The following is an 11,586-nucleotide window of genomic DNA, read 5'->3' as shown; positions in this document are numbered from 1 at the left end:
GATATTTTTGTTTTGTTTTTGTTTGGGATTGGATAATTATTTGTTTTTAATATCAAAGGCTGTGGTCTTCTGGGATGCTGGCTGGAATGAACAAAGTTTCGAGCTTGTTTACGATGCAGATTTGATAATTAAGGTTCACAATGTGGCACTCAGGAGCTTTTATTTCTCATTATAATCAGGACGCCGGGTGACGCCGGGAAGCATTTAAAGATCCTCGTGTGCTTCTTCACCTGCTACTTTAGACACGAATGTCGGCTTTGTAGGTGCAATGCTGCACACGGTGTCAAAGGGTTAACAAGAGACGGCGATGGATTTTTTTTTTCTCAGATGTAAGAGCTAATGAGAGCTAAAAGAGTTCAACATGATTGTGTTATAGTGGTATTTGGTTATTATGAGCTATGCATAATACAATATCTATGTGCACTATGAAATATATATTCTAACATTTTCACACAATTTGAGCTCTTGGAAGTACCTTGTAAAAAAGTTTGCAGGAACAAGGTACTAAGCTGAATTTTGAACATTTTGCTCTTCTTTCTTTCTTTCTTTCTTTCTTTCTTTCTATACCACACCACTATATACACATTTAATAGTGTTCTGTTTACACTGATTTAAAAGGTTTAGACATGATTTTTGTAAAACAGAGAGGTAATTCTTTATGCTGAAAACATATGCTTCATTAGCTGCCACTTTATACACAAGTGTTGTGTTTGTACATGTACCGTGACTGTACACAGTGTCAAAGGGTTAGCAAGAGACGCTGATGGCTTTATTCTTCCTTAGATATGAGACCTTTTCTTTCTTTCCTTCTTTTTTTTCTATATTATTTATCAGTGTCAGGAGTTCTGCTTTCTGATTTGGGGTTTACTGGTAATTATGCATCACAATGTGGCATTTCTTTTTCTTTTTGAAGCTAAGTGACATCGGGAAACATATAAAGATCTTGGTGTGCTTTTTCCTCTGCCACTTTTGAGACTTGTAAAAGTATTCAGCATCAGGTATAAGACTGTCTGTTCTATATACGTTAAATACTGGTATTTCCACACATACTGTACTCACTTGAAAGTTTGCACTAATGTGACCAAGCTAAAGCTTGAACTTTTCTAGACTAGTATACACACATTTAGCACATTTAGTATATACTAACAGAGCTGAAAAAGTTCTGATCGTGTCTTTGATGACGATGAAGCTCCACAGCACGACATTTATGGAACAGAGGTTTCATTTCTTATGATCATGATATACACTGACACTAGGGCTCATTTAAAGGCATTCATTTTTCAGCTGAGGAGTGATATATTTAAATGGCAGTATATCTTAGATAACAAAATGATACTAAGGCAACTATCTCAGGCAACAGCTGCCACATGTGTACTGAAAGGAGTTTGGAAAATGTTATAAACACTTTCAGTCATTTGCATAATGCCTTTTTGTGTTATAACCATATTATAACCATGTTCTCTCCAATTCCATTTCTTAGACATTGAGTTGCAATGAAGTCAAGTTCTAAAATAAAAATGAAAATAATTTTTGATTCAAGAGCAAAAGTTAGCTTATCTATTAAGAGTGAATGTTAAAATGATCTGGAAATGTCCTTATAGCCATTTCACAAAGACAGTTTAAAAAAGGAAAAGAAAAAAAATACACAAACCCCCTTTAGCAGTTAGTTATTGTAGCTAACCAGCTTCTGACATATTAAGTGATAGCTCATAACAACCAGTTTCCAAAGCATATGGAAAATAGGGATTCTCATGTTTTCCTCCATTTTATCCACAAGAACAGTGTCTCCTCAGAGCCCCGCCTGTCAGGCTTCAGTAAAAGAATGACAGGGTGACCTGAACCTGTTGCAAAGGAAAAGGTATGATGTAGAAAGTAATGAACCACCCTGATCAGGCACATAGTAAGAATGAATGAATGAATGAAATTGAGGATTTTAAAGCTTCGGCATGGAGGAGTTAGTTTTATTTAGTTAGTAGGGTAGGGTAGAGTTAGTTAGTGCTCAGGGGCTCCTGGTTACACAACTCTAATTGACTGTATATGACTGTAGAAAGAACATTATTTATGATCACACTCTCTGGTGTTTATAATTATTTATAATCACACTCTCAGGTGTCACCCAAATGATTGATGAGTTCCCTTTTGAGTCTGGTTCCTCTCAAGGTTTCTTCCTCTTAGGGAGTTTTTCCTTGCCACAGTCACCTTAGGCTCGCTCTTTAGGGATTAATACAAATAAATTTCAATTTAAATCTAATATTAATCTTGAACATTTTTGTTCTAAATTTCTTATGTTCTGTAAAGCTGCTTTGAGACAGTGTCAATTGTTAAAAGGGCTATACAAATAAAATAGAATTTAAATTAAATTGGATTGAATGAACAAATGAGTGAATGAATGAGTGAGTAAATGAATGTCTTTATAATGAGATATCTTGAAATAGATACATAATAGTAATAAAAAAAAAATAAAATAAAATAATAATAATAATATTAATGAGATAGAATCTTGGAACAATCAATTAATATGCCATAATACCACATGAGTTAAAGTACACATAAGTACTGAGTTATAAATCAGAATAACAAGATAATTAAATAAGTGGGATATCTTGACATAATGTCTTAGTAAAATATAATAACAAGTTAGAAAGCACTACTAATAAGCTTAGTAAATTGTAATATTGATTTGCAAAGTTGTAGTGGCGAGATAATATCTTTAAATAATGATTTAGTAAGTCGTCATGATGAGTCAGAAAATAATAAAAACATAATATATTGAAATAAGTTACCAAGTCAAAATAATTAATTAGTAAGTTGTACGGTTCAGGGCAAGTCTTTATTCTTATATTAGGCATCACCTTATTAACAACACTAACAAGCCTGGATTAGAGCTGAAGTGTGTTTAATGTCCACAATGAGGAATCAACATATACATTTCTGCATTATGTTTGATGGATATTTCAGCATGTGATGATGAAGAGGATTCTCTCTGTACTGGGAGTGTGTGGTGAGCCAATAAGGTTCCTCTGAGTGGATATTTTTACTCATGTCATGCTGTAATTATCTTATCATGTGGTTTTATTCACTTCACTGAATAACTTGATTCAGGCATCTGAACCATATGCTACAAATGTACCTTATTAAAAACCTTCTATAACATGTATTAGATGCAAGTATAAGATTAATGTCAAAGCAAAGCTTAAAGTTTTTTTTTCTATAAGAGTTTAGAGCCTAAGATCAAGCTGAGTATGATTTGTCTTATGGAGCATCATCTGAACAGAACATAGTGCCGCCTTCTCATCTTTTAGCCTGAAGTACATTTATTTACAAGGTTTTCGATTAAATTAAATAAAATATGACACAAATTACATTTTATTGTCATTACAAAGGTAGAGACTATGGATTCTTTTCATAGTACATAGCAAGTCTGAAGCGTTTTCTTTCTATTTTTTATGGGTACTCCTTCAAATAATTACAAGTAAATGCCGTCTTACAGAAAACCTTACTGTATGATTTCACATTGTGTAATTCATTTATATAATCATTATAATATATTAGACTGAGCACAATAATATAAGCTGAAACTTCCGAAAAATTAAACATCCTCATATTAGAGAATTCATTAGTGTTGTGCAATGAAATAGTTTAGATTAAAAAAAAACGACATCAAAGATATATATCACATTAACATTTTAACACAGTAAATGTTAAATAGCTTTCTGTAGGTGGAAATGTCACAAAAAAATGGTAATCCAATGCATATGAGTTGATTTAAATTCTTTTTATAAATATTAAAAATATCTTTGCTTCATATCATTTACACTGAAAGATGCCCCAGACTGCATTTCTGTATATTTCAGTGAGTTTTGGTTCATATCTACATAAATCATTTGTGAATTCTATTTTTATTTTATTTTTTTTTATTTTTTAATGATGATTAAAGAGTTAATACTGCTCATGTTTTAATACAATATAGAATACAGTGAAACCTCGGCATACGAATGCCCTTCCTTACGAATTTTCGCCTTAAGAATTTAAATTGCAAGACATTTTCGTTGTCATACAAAACATTTTTGACTTGCAAAAAGTTGCACGTGCGCCTGGGGGCCGTTCAAAACTTGTGGAAAGCCAACTAAAGCGAGTTTCTGAGTTAATGAACTTCATGAGCTTTTTCAAAAGAGTTAACCCACGATAATAACTTTGCCTTCGGCATGTGTTCAAAAGCTATGTGATTTTTTTGTGCATTTTTTTGAGGGTGGTCTGTTCTATTTTTAGTTCAAGCTTCGTGGCACGACTTCCTGTATGAGCCCTTGACCCTTGGAAATTGGTAATAATATTTTTGGGTGGCTGGAACGGATTATTTGCATTTACATTATTTCTTATGAGAAAATACGTATCACAATGCGGATTTTTGCCTTAAGAACCTGCCTCCAGAATGGATTATATTTATATTCCGAGTTTCTCCTGTATTTAAATAGATTTTACCAGAGAAATCTGTTAGTAGTATTGATTGTGGGAGGGGCATAATCTCTGTCCCCTATCAGTCACACTGACACTAACCAATCATGAGCTCATGTATGTGGAAGAGTACAGATAGCACTTTCCTCCAGGTGTTACAGAGCCCTGTGATGCAGCTTTAGCAGGAGTTTAAAAGCTGAAAATGTCTTGGAGCTAGCACGTGTTATGCTATTTTATTGCTGCAAGTAGGTGTACTTAATACTGGTTCCCATAGTAATAATAATAGTAATTCTCAGTGGGTGGCACAACTAGCAATCCACATGACAACAAATCAGTTTTCTTGCTTCTAAAATGAAACGTTCTGTAGGCAGATTTGTTGTTTGTATATGAAATTCAGCGTATTTATGCTTCATATCATACAAGATGAAGGAGAAGCAGTGTAAGCTCGTTGTCAAGGATCACAAGCGCTCAACTGTCTTCGCTCTCATTGATAGTCGCTGCACAAAGTCACTTCGTATTTGCATTTTTACTTTGTCATCTCAACTTTGTCATGTCGCTGGATACGCCCACATCTAGTCACCAAGGCTTGCTGTCACTTATGTCACCAGAAGTCGTCAGCTCTCATTGAAAATGAATGATCTCCAGCCGCTTTGTCATTGCGAGTCGCTGTGTGTGTGAATGTAGCACTTGAATTCACCCTGCTCACCTGGTAGCTGTCATATGATATGATATGAAAATGCTGCCTCTTGACTATCTGCAAATCTGCATGTTAAATATCAGGTTATATATTGCATTTAAATATTTTTATTTTTGGAATTTCACACAATGGTATCATTTGCAATTGCACATTAAAAGTTTTTTAAACCAAAACATAAAACTTCACAAAAAATATGGTAATGTATCACGATTTTGTGTTTCATTCTTGCCAGTCTTCTCTGTATGTTTCCAATTTTAGTATACTGTATGTGCTGTTGTAGAAAGTAGCAGGTTATAGATTATATAACTGATTACTTTTGGTCAGTTTTAGAAGATTGCATTTAGATTACAATTACAAGTATAGTAGCATTTTTTCCAATAGCAGGCACTTTATGGAAGATTATCTTAGGTACAGAATTTATTTTTTGTGTGTGAAATGGACAGGCTGGGGGATTCATAGGTAGATGTTGATTTGATTATACAGGGAATAAAGCATCATACTTAAAAACAAAACAAAACAATACTACACTAAAACACTGAATATTGAAAATATCTTGAATAGGGGCAAATCTATAAGGTTATTCAGTCGGCTTTTTTCTTGCTTTCAAGCATTACTTTTTTTATTCTTAAGGAACTATTTCATATTTAAATTTATACTAGACTCTGCCTAGCTAAGATGTCAAAAGGTTTTGAACATGATGCTAACCAAAAATTTCATTTTCAATGTCATTTATTCATTTATCTTTGGTCATGGTGCATCCAGCGTTGATCCCAGAAACACTGGGTTATTAAGTCACCGCACACATACATTCACACCTAGGGGTAACGTATTGTAGTCAGGACACCTCTCAGCATGTTTCTGGGAGCTAGGAGGACAGCAGAGAACCCTAAGGAAATCATGTTGGTAGAACACATCAAGACTGAACTGGAGACCCTGGAGCTGTGAGTGGGGAGTGCTGAATTCTAACTACACACCAAAATTTTCTCCAGCTGGTTTCAGTGTAGTTTTTAAATCGCATGATTTAATGTGAATAACTGAATATGAATTTAGCTGATCGTTTAAAGGGTTAAGATTTTGGATACTGAAACCCAGCCATATCACAATTACTTTAAATCTATACACATTACTTTTGAATCCCATTTAAGACAAGTGAGATAGAAAAAATCTACAAATGGCACAAAACTTTATGTCTGTAAAAATATACTCTATTCACTGGTATTTTTCTTAATTTTTAATTTTTTTTCAAACCGACACAGGAATAAATATGCTTCCTGGATCGCCGCCAGACACATATAACCTTTACCCATTTGCTTTATAAATAGCACAGCTAAGGCAGAAGTCCATGATTATAGACATTAAATTAAATTCGCCACATCTGCTTAGTGTGTTTAGTGTTTTTTTTCCTCCATGTCTGCTCAGCCTGCACTGTAATGAGCTCCATCGAATCAGGGCTCCATTCAGACCCGTCTCTCTCTCAGAGACGACTCGCTAACTTTGTCTTTGAATGTTATTATAAGCTCTATTAAAGGTCTGGTGTGATGTTAATCTCTTCAAAGCTGATTTTCATTCTTCTTTGATCCCGAAGACAAATGTGCATGTGCAGGAAGTTTGAGGACCTCTAATGCTGTAACCCATACATTCAAACGTTTACCTTGTGTGCTTTAATCATATCATACAAAACATAAAATAAGTAATAGAACGACTAACACTGTATCTCTGTAGTAGCCAACATTGCCACATTGATGGAGGTGTAATTCATCTTCTTTTTTAAAAATACTTGTTTTTAAAACCTTTAAAATGGTTTTAGAATCATATTTCATCACATTTTTACTTGAAAAAATGCTGTAACAGAGGCGAGCCTTCAGAAATAAAAACATGCTTCATCATGGATTCAGTAGCAGATCCTCTGTTTATCCAACTACATGCACTTATGTAAATTATTTAGCTGAAGGACCTCAACAGACCAGCTACAGTGTAGAAGAGAGATCCATGTGAAAGGTTTTGACAGCAAACTGATGACATCAAAAAAGAATATTTTCAAAATGAATGGATAAAGTAGCCTGAAAAAGTCTTAAGTCAAGTACACACTACACAAAAACCTCAGAACTGCTGTACTGATCCCACAATATGACTACTATCTTTTCTGTTGTTTTTATGGATGTAGAGATGTCTGAAGTAAAAGACAAAGCTGAACATGACAAAGCTGATGTCTATCACGTGACTTTGTGGCTTTGTTACTACTTTGTACTGAAATAACAAAGAGAAAGAAGGCAAAAATGTGGAGGAAGGATTGTCTGGGGAGATGTGGGTAGAGAGGATAGTCTGTTCTGCAAAGAGAACTGAAGCGCAGACTATTTTTTTATACTGCCCTTAATCATACCATGAACATGAAATTTTTATGGAACGATTATTCTATTATATTCTATTATATTCTATTATATTCTATTATATTATATTATATTATATTATATTATATTATATTATATTATATTATATTATGTTATGTTTACATTGTGCACTAAGTCTCCCACACAAATAAATAGACGATAAACTGGATTCAGAGATCTGCTGTACATGACAGAAGATGAATTTGATTTCCTCTGACTCCAATTGCTTGTTTCTCTGAAGCACTCATTTTAAAACAATGAAGAAAAATCACACTTCATCAGTAAAAAAAATCAAACAGGCAGTCAAATATGAAACCTGTGGGAGAAAGAAAGGTTGCATTCATTATCATTATCATAAGAAGATACAGGGAATGTCATTGATTCATCTTCAGTAAGTGATATATCCAGGTCAGATTCACTGTACTTTAAATGACCAATTTGTTTATATTTGAGATATCTAAATTGGTTAGAAAACATTCTATTAAATATTAAATATGATCACCAATTTACAATCCCTGTGTGCAATATTACAGTTCTACACTATTATTTGTATCTGTACTCATTTATTGTATCTGTACTCATTTATTCTATTTTACGGTTTCTTTTTACTTGTTTTTTTCTTTTTCCTTTCAGTTTTCTTCTTGTATATAGTATATATTTCTTTCTTTCTCTCTTCCACTTTTATTAGAGCAACTGTAACATGGCAAAGCAATTTCCCCCTGGGATTAATAAAGTTACTTGAATCTTGAATAAGGGGCAAAAATGTAACTTTATTCACAAACCATGATTTCAGTACTTCACTTTTGTCAAAGGCAATCATCAATGCTACTGTAATGCAATGTCCACTGTGTATGGAGACTTTTGGGACAGGCGGTATTTCAGAGTCATGAGTCATAACATGGATTTCTTAATCATGTGATATCCATTACAAAGGGCACAGTGTCTGAAGTTCAGATTAGAAATAAAGTTGGTTGGTTTAACCTTTAAGCAGTTACAGTTCCCACAAGTGTGCTGATATCAGCGATTTAACTCAGTAACTAATTATCTGGATCTGTTTTCTCCTTTGCATTGGCTTGTATCCATATCTGTGTTAGCATTTATATTTGTATCTGCATCTATATCCATATCCATATCCAAATTTGGATCACTAAGCATACAGTATACAGAGATAGATAAGGATAATGTCAGATTTGGATATTGGATGTATATCTGTATCCATATCCATATCTATATTCAAATCTGCCATTACCTTATCCATATCCATATCTATGTTCAGTGATCCAAATATGGATATGGATAAAGAAATTGCCATTGTCATGATTTACAAATTAAGCTGTAAAATGTAAAAACGTATCTATTATCCTTATTTAAGCTAGTGCAACCCTGACCAAGCAGTTAGTAAGGATGAATTAACGAATGTTGTAACTGCATCACTCAGCACTGCATATTATTTGTTAACTTGAATAAACCCAGTCTTTGTTAGTCCTGCAAGCTTCGACTCTAAGCACTCGCCCACACCTACACGAAAGTAAAAAACTCCAACTCATGCAACCTTTCCATTGCTGTCAGGGAATGATGGAAATGGATGTGAGTACAGATGTTTTATTAAAAAGACAAACCCCACACAATCAAAGCAAACCCAAAACAAGAGTTATAAGTGCATCAAAACAAGTGTTAGTGATAGCAAGCACACAACAAAAGCTTAGCAAATAAATGCTGAGAAATGAAATAGGGACACTAATCAAGTGGCAACATGAACAGGTGATTAAGAGGCATGTGAGAGGGTCTGTGTGATGTGCTGCAGTCTGTGTGACTGTGTTGATGGGAAATGCAGTTAAAGGAAGCCGAAAAAACAGCGCTGATATGACAGCTCCATCACAGAGAGTCACAGACCTCTAATCTCAACCAGGCATCATGCTAAGCTTTCTGACTAGCATTCTAAAAAAACAGAAACAAAAATGAAATGTCTGCTAAGGACACATTATCTGTAATAATGCATTCAGTTGCATCCCTAGTGGAAAATTCGAAATGCAGCCAGAGTTTCTTTCTGAGTCCCACATTCTTGAGTTGGTCCTTGCTTCATCGTCCAAAATGTTTACAGCGAGCAGAGGAATAATGCAGCTCAGCTTGTTCCCTACTTCTTTTCTATCAGCCTGTAATTATCTCCAGCTGAAAAACAAGTGCATGCCGAAATGCCCATTGGGCCATACAGAGGGAATTATAGCCCACGTCTCTCGTCCTTTCTCTGCTGAAAGAATGCGTCGAGTTTTGTTGGAGCACTTTTTCATGTTGAGGTGGAGGAGGAGGAGGAGGCGTCTGTCTCCTGGCAGGCCGGTCATCGGTCCTGTGCGAACCTTTTTGTTATAAATCGGCCTCACGTTTTCCTGAATGACGGAAAATTGATCAGGCCTGAAGTAGAGGTTCGATATGCGGCCCCCGCTTTGCGTCTTTTGTCTAGGTGAATAGCATACGCTGAAGGGCTACAGGCAGGTTGCTATTAGTATGACAGTCTGCTCTATATCCAGCTATAATTTCTAATGAAATACCTAATCTCTATTATTTTGATCCAGGCAGGCGATACGGAGGAAAAAAATAATAAAAGGAGGACGTAGAGAGAGAGAGAGAGAGAGAGAGAGAGAGAGAGATGCAGTAAGAGAAAGCCTTTTCTTTTCGTGCCAATTCTATGAGAAATGGCAAACCGATAATTTTTGTCAAGTTTTTTTTCCATCTCTCTCTCTCTCTCTCTCTCTCTCTCTCTCTGTAGCCAGCTGAAATGCTTGTGGATTGCCACAGTTTAAATAGGCACCCAGATAAAAAACCATTCAGGGCGTTGAATGAGGATGCCATCTGTTTTTTTTTTTATTTCCTCCTCTTTCTTTTCCTTTTTCAATCCTTGTAATCAAATTTGAGCAAAATCAAATGGAGAAAAGAGGAAGAGGAGGAGGAGGTGGTGGTGGTGATGGTGGTGCTGGGGGTGGTGGTGGTGGTGGGGGACGGAACGAGTTTCAATGAAAGTACCTTTTGTTGGTCTGAAACGAGCAAGTAATTTACAAAATGCCCTTCCTTTGTGTAGGAGGCTAAAAGGAAAAAAAAAAAAAAGAAATCAGTAGCTTTTAAAGCTAGGCCTTGCTGCGAGTGAGAAGATAATGAAAGCCGTCTGTGTTGTGGGGCAGAGAAGCATTTCAGAGACAGGCCTGACTCGCGGGGTTACGCTGCTGAAAAAGACATTGACGTGCCTGTTTGTTTTGCAACGAGAGAACACGCATGAGACTGGCTTACACGCAGCACGGTCTGGAGTAGAAGAAGAAGACGAACAAGAAGGAGAAGAAGGAGAAGAAGAAGGATGATATGCTTAGTGCTCTGCACCAGGATGGATCTAGATGCTGATGATGTTAATGCTGGAAGTTTGCTGCATCATGTGAGCTCTCAGGTCGACTCTGTCATCTTATGATGGATGAAGAGGATGAGGAGGATGAGAAGAGAGAGGGAGAGAGATCTTTTGTGTTTTCTTCACTGTGCTTAAGTGGATTCCTCTCTAAAAGGTGAGTTTGTGTGTGTGTGTGTGTGTGTGTGGGGGTTTTCCCCTGAGATGTCTGTAGCTCTGAACTATCATAGAAATGACTTCCTAGTGTATCATTCATCCCCTCTTCTGCCTCTTCATCTCCTTCTTAACCACTCCATTTAAGCAGGATATTAGCACTTGATATGTTAATTAATAACTTGCATTGCATTATATTAAACAATTCATTAACCAATGCAAACTTTTGCTAGTCACCAATACGAGCCAATGAGCATCGGCTCTGATTTCAATCCGACTCCTTAACGTGTGATTGGTTAAAGAAATATAAAAGCATTTGTCACTTTTTTCCCTCTGGGATGTGGGTAAGCCGATCTTGTCAGCTGTCAATTAAAAGGAATAAAAAAAAAACCTTTCCAATAATGAAAAGTTAGCATAAAGAAGTGGCATTTGCGTGATGATGATTGACAGTGGATTTATATTATTGCGTACAAACCTGTTGAGTTTTTCTTTTCTCTAGCCAAACAATAACA

The 11,586-nt window shown here is 35.5% G+C and overlaps 1 long non-coding RNA gene across 2 annotated transcripts in view; it reads left to right on the top strand.

Moving 5' to 3' along the window:
• The window catches only part of LOC131360410 (uncharacterized), a 113,308-nt gene that overhangs the window by 238 nt on the left and 101,484 nt on the right, over positions 1-11,586 (top strand). The window contains exon 1 of one of the 2 annotated variants that reach the window (XR_009205881.1): positions 10,582-11,078. The exons of the other annotated variant lie outside the window; for it this stretch is intronic. This is a non-coding gene — a long non-coding RNA (uncharacterized LOC131360410). Of the gene's footprint in view, positions 1-10,581; positions 11,079-11,586 lie in introns of those variants that run through there. 2 annotated transcript variants of the gene reach the window in all.

This window comes from Hemibagrus wyckioides, linkage group LG10 (assembly GCF_019097595.1).
Source record: "Hemibagrus wyckioides isolate EC202008001 linkage group LG10, SWU_Hwy_1.0, whole genome shotgun sequence".
In the NCBI taxonomy this organism is placed as follows: Eukaryota; Metazoa; Chordata; class Actinopteri; order Siluriformes; family Bagridae; genus Hemibagrus; species Hemibagrus wyckioides.
This window is presented reverse-complemented; position numbering and strand designations above follow the sequence as displayed.